Source organism: Dipteris shenzhenensis, chromosome 28, assembly GCF_047967505.1.
Source record: "Dipteris shenzhenensis isolate YYH24624 ecotype China chromosome 28, Dip_SZ_1.0, whole genome shotgun sequence".
NCBI lineage: Eukaryota > Viridiplantae > Streptophyta > Polypodiopsida > Gleicheniales > Dipteridaceae > Dipteris > Dipteris shenzhenensis.
The window spans coordinates 41,462,842-41,468,811 of record NC_141623.1 but is presented as its reverse complement, the minus strand read 5'-3'; positions in this window follow the sequence as shown (position 1 = coordinate 41,468,811).

The following is a 5,970-nucleotide window of genomic DNA, read 5'->3' as shown; positions in this document are numbered from 1 at the left end:
TACGCAAGGGCTAGCTGGGGTGGGTGGGGAGCGAGGAGAGTGGGGCGGGGTGGGGGAGCGGGGCGGAGGGGATGCGCATAGGGGCGAGGAGGGGAGAGGAGCGACAGGGAGGAGAGGGGGCACGCAAGGGCGGGGACAGAGGGGAGGCACAGGGGCGGGGAGAGGAGGGGAGCGGCGGGTAGGCATGCGCCGTTGCTGGTAGCTCCATCGCTGGTGGGGCGAGGCACCGCCGACGGGCGCTGTGAGCACCGTCGCGGCACGACCGCTAGCAACAGCAAGGGCCTTAAGGCCCTTGCTTAATAAGGGAGATAGGTAGTTTGTGTTAGGTGAGTGTAGGGAGCGGCCGGCGAGGGGGGGGTAGAGAGAGAGAGAGAGAGAGAGAGAGAGAGAGAGAGAGAGAGAGAGAGAGAGAGGGGGGGGGGGGTGGGGGGAAAGAGAGAGAGAGAGAGTGAGAGAGAGAAAGGTAGAGTGACAAAGAGAGGGAAAGAGAGAGATAAAGAGAGAGAAAGGGGGAGGGATAGAGAGAGAAAGAGAGAGAATGAGAGAGAGAGAGAGAAAGAAAGAGAGAGAGAGAGAGATAGGGGAAGGGAAAGATAGAAAGAGAGAGAAAGAAAGAGAGGGGGAGGGAAAGAGAGAGAGAAAGAGAGAGAAAGGGGGAGGGATAGAGAGAGAGAGAGAGAGAGAGAGAGAGAGAGACAGAGAGAGAGAGAGAGAGAGAGAGAGAGAGAGAGAGAGAGAGAGAGAGAGAGAGAGTGAGAGGAGGAGGGAGAGGGAGAGAGAGAGAGATGGAGGGGGAGGGGGTGGTGGAGATGGAGGGGGGAGGGGAAGGGGGTGGTGAATCTGGAGGGGGGAGGGGGGATGGGGGGTGGAGATGAGGGGGGAGAGGGGGTGGTGGAAATGGGAGGGGGGTGGTAGTGGAAATGGAGGAGGGGAGGGGGTGGTGTAGATGAAGGGGGGAGGGGGGGAGGGGGAAGGGGGTGGTGAAGCTGGAGGGGGGAGGGGGGTGGAGGAGATGGAGGGGGGAGGGGGGAGGGGGGGAGGGGGAGGGGATGGAGAGAGGGGAGGAGGGAGGGGTGGAGCGGGAAGGGGGGTGGTGAAGATGGAGGGGAAGGGGGGAGGGGTGGTGGAGATAGAGGGGGAGGGGGGGAGGGGGAAGGGGGTGGTGGAAATGGGAGGGGGGAGGGGGGGGGGGGAAGAGAAGAAAAAAACTTCACGGACACAAAATCCAAAGGGAGGGAGAGGCGGTCACCTCAACGCTCTCCAGTCTTTCTCGATGTAACAGGATTGTGTGAGGACAATGGACGATGGGTGGATGGCTAGGTTTCAACTGCGAGATGGGCTCAAAGTCACTTACAATGTGAGGATGGGAGTAAGGTAGTGGTTGATGGAGAGGGAGGAGTGTCTTGCGTACAGCTCAGAATGAAGAAGGGATGGAGGCAAAATGTGAAAGATGAAGAATGAGGGGGTGGAGTGGGTTTTTATAGGAAATGAGTTTAGGTTTAGGGTACCTATGTATGTTTTACTCATTACTTGAGACGCTAGTCTCCTCGACAGCAGCGCCAAATGTTGGCTCTTTCCTATGGCTTTTGTAGGAAGAGCATGGTATTCTTAGTATGCAGGGTTCCGAGGCTTTTTCTCACCTACAGATATATCAGGGTTGTCGGTTGTAGTATATGTGTAGCTTAGGACCTCGAGTCGTGTTCCGGTGAAAGACGTAGGCTTAAGTGTGGTAAGCAAACAAAGTGCATGCATGTGTAAAAGGAACATGTATCCTCATGATTGAGGTAATGAAGACTTTCGCCTTCATTGGGGGTTGCAGGGTTTAGGAGGAGTTCCAAGGTTTAGAAGGAGGTTCCAGGGTTAGAAGGAGTTCTAAGGTTTAGAAGGAGCTTCCAGGGTCTAGAAGAGGTTCCAGGGTTAGAAGGAGGATCCAAGGTTCAGGATAGAGTACATGGTGGATAACTCATCTTCCTCGTAGATCATGGAGTTTAAGGGTTGAGGAACAAAGGGTTTAGGGGGAGCATAGGAGTGGGAGAGGAAGAAGGTGTAAGAGCATGAAGGAACTCAACACAATGCCCCAAAGAGTGTGGGCTTCATTCCATTATGGAGTATTTATACAAGTTGGAGAGATTCTCTCTCTGCATGTAGGAATTGTAACACATTCTCTATCTACATGTAGAAGTCGTATGTAGAAGTTGTAACACATTCTCTTTCTACATGTCGAACTCGCATATAGAAGTTGTAACGCATTTTCTTTCTACATGTAGAACTCGCATGTAGAAGTTGTAACACATTCTCTTTCTACATGTAGAACTCGCATATAGAAGTTCTATCACATTCTCTTTCTACATGTAGAACTCGCATATAGAAGTTGCATGTAGAAGTCGTATGTAGAACTTGCATGTAGAACTCGCATGTACAAGTCGTATGTAGAACTTGCATGTAGGAGTTGTATGTAGAACTTGCATGTAGGAGTTGTATGTAGAACTTGCAGATTGGATTTCTAAGAGGGATTATTTCTAGCCTTATGCAAGTACAAGCGGAGCTTTGCTGCTACTCTACACACACATTCTATTCTACCTAAGTCCATGTTGGCACAGGGTCAACATCAGCTTGCAAACTAAATACTCTTTGCCCTTTTCTTCAAAGCCTTCTGGCTGCACCATGTAAATTTCCTCATGCAGATTCCCATGTAAGAAAGCTGTCTTGACATCGATCTGCATAAGCTCCATATCCTCTACTACCACTAGTCCAAGCATGCATCTAAGTGTGGTCATCTTCACAACCGGAGAGAATATCTCATCAAAATCCACACCCTTCTCTTGCTTGAACCCTTTAGCAACCAAACAGGCCTTGTACTTAGGCACATCATCACCTGTGACCTTCATCTTGTAGACCCATTTACATGGCAATGCTTTCTTTCCATGTGGCAAAGAAACCAAGTCCCAAGTCTTATTCTTCATAAGTGAACTCATCAAAGATTGCATAGCACACTCCCACTTGCGTTGATCCTTGCGCATCATAGCCTCTCTGTAGCAAGAAGGCTCCCCGCAATCAGTAAGCATCACATAGTCTACCCCTGGAACAAACCTATCAGGCGGTCTAAACACTCTAGATGATCTTCTCAAGGGCATTTTAGCTTGCCGTCCCACCTGCATATCAGCCCCATTTTGGCTTATCATTTCCACTAATAGATGATCAATCATCTATTTTTGATTGTATAGTTGAGGGAGTACTTGGTGGTACCATTTCTTGCACATTTGGTGCATGGACAACTTGCTATCTATCAACATATGTAGGTGGATTCACATCCTGGAAAGTGATTCTCCTCATTTCCACATCCCTCATGGGTGCCTTATGCATCTTCTTCTCATTGAAGGCTACATCATGGCTGTGTATGATCTTCTTTGCTTCTGGATCCTAGAGACGATAGACCCTCTCTCCACTTTCACCAGAACCCAGAAAGATGCATTTCCTAGACTTAGGATCTAGCTTCTTTCGAAGCTCTTTTAGCCCATGTGCATATGCCTCACACCCAAATATATGCAAATTTGAGTAAGAGGGCTTCTTGCCACTCCATGCCTCTTTAGATGATACCACCATCCAAACTCTTACTAGGTAATCTATTGATCACATGCACTGCACGTCTTCATTGCCTCAGCCCAAAAACCACCAGAAAGACTTGCATTGGAAAGCATGCATTGCAACCTTTCTTGAATGGTACGGTTCATCTTTTCTACAATTGAATTTTTCTCTAGAGTACGAGGGGATGTGAGCTCCCTCTTAATCCCACGCGTATTACAGAAATGCTAAAAGTCATGAGAGAGATACTCTCCACCATTGTCAGTCCGTAGGCATTTAAGCATTCTACCTAACTGATTCTCAACCAAGGCTAGCCATTTTTGAAATAGCTGGAACACATCACTCTTACGAGCTATAGCATAAGCCCACACTTTCCTAGTTGCATCATCAATGAATGTCACATAGTATTTAGGCCCACCTAATGATTGTGTAGGCATGGGACCACATACGTCTGAATGCACCAAATCAAGCTTTTCAACCTCTTTCTTTCCCCTTCTTTTATGGGCTGATTTAGTCTGCTTCCCATAAAGACAGTTCTCACAGAATTCAAAATCAAAGACACTTAAATGTGGTACATAACCCAAATGGCTCATATGGCCCAACCGGCAATGCCATAAAGAAGTGCTTAGCTGCTCGGTTATTACAACAACATGATCAAACACCCCTGATACATGCAAGGGATACAAAGTCCCACACTTGGCACCCCTGGCCAAAAGCATAGAGCCCTTTTGAATTTTCCAACTCCCAGAACCAAAGATGGTCTAAAAACCAGCATCATCTAGCTGACCTATTAAAGTGAGACTCTTGGTCTGCTTAGGCACATGTCTCACATTTTTTAAAATAAATGCATACCCATTTGCAAAAGAAAACGTTGTCACCTACTCCCACTATGTCACATGCATAGTCATTTCCAAGATGCATACAACCTATCTTTCCACTGTCATAAGTGGAGAACCATTCACTATGGGGAGTAACATGGAATGAAGCACCAGAATCCAAAATCCAATCCTGGGAATATGCATCATCTCAAGTGGTAAGCAACTTTGCAGATAAACTGGACATGAAGAGAATGTCATTGTCACTATCATGTTGACTGCATTGATGTCCTCGATCTTCACTTTTCCTTTGTTCTCCCTTGGAATCTCTTCCTTCTGATTTGCACCCCAATTTGCATTCTTTTTAGACTTATCCTTTTGCTCTCTTTTAAGCTTGTAACAATCCTTTTTCATGTGGCCCTTCTTGCCACAATAGTGACACTCAATGTTCCGTGACCTGGACTTGCTACGGGACTTCCCTCTTTCTTGAAACTTCCCCTTGGATTGTGATCTGCCCCTTTGCACATTTAAGGCTGCATCCTGCTTGTTACCTTCCATTGAATTCTATTTAATCTCCTCGGCCAACAAGCTACCAACCACATCATCAAAGCTCAATACTCCACTTGGTGCAAAGTTACTGATAGCAGTATGGAAAGTATCCCATGAGGACAGTAATGAGTATAAGAGAAATATTGCCCCTCATTTCCACATCAAAATTCAGCTTTTGAGCTTGAAGCTGACTGAAAATGATATTAAATTTATTCAAATGCAAAGCTTGAGAGTGCTCTCAATGGAAGCAAGAACGAAAGAAGGAGAGAGAGAGAGAGAGAGAGACACAGAGCCACACAAGTTTTGGTGGGTGCAGAACCACCCTAATCTTCTTTTTCATTCATTTATATATGTGTTTGAGTATTGTACATAATCGGGGTAAAGGCACAATGACCTTTAACCCCCACAACCTCCCACTTAAAGGACAATGTGCCTTTAAGGGAGAACAACCAGTGAGCATACTATCCAATGCCCATCAATACACGACAATACTCAAACCGCTGACTAGGTAGACTCTTCGTCAGCATATCTGCAGGGTTATCATCTGTATGAACCTTAACAAGCTCTATGCGCTTGTCCTCAAGTACCTCCCTGATGAAATGGTACCTGACCTCAATGTGTTTGGTCTTTGCATGAAAGACCGGATTCTGTGCTAGCTAAATAGCACTCATGGAATCACTATGCAATGTCGGTACACCTGTATGAATCCCCAAATCTCTGACTAGCCGACCAAGCCATATAGCCTCCTTGCAACCCTCTGTGGCTGCAACATACTCAGCCTCTGTGGTAGACAAAGCAATGCACTTCTGTGCGCGAGACATCCACGACACTACACCACCTGCAAAGGTGAACACATAACCAGAAGTGGATCTCCTACTATCCACATGCCCTGCATAGTCTGAATCTGTGTACCCAAGTACACGCATGTCTCCTTTACCAAAGCAGATGCACATCTCCTTGGTACCCTTCATGTACCTCATGATGCACTTAACTGCCTCCCAATGCCTCTTTCCTAGATTAGCCA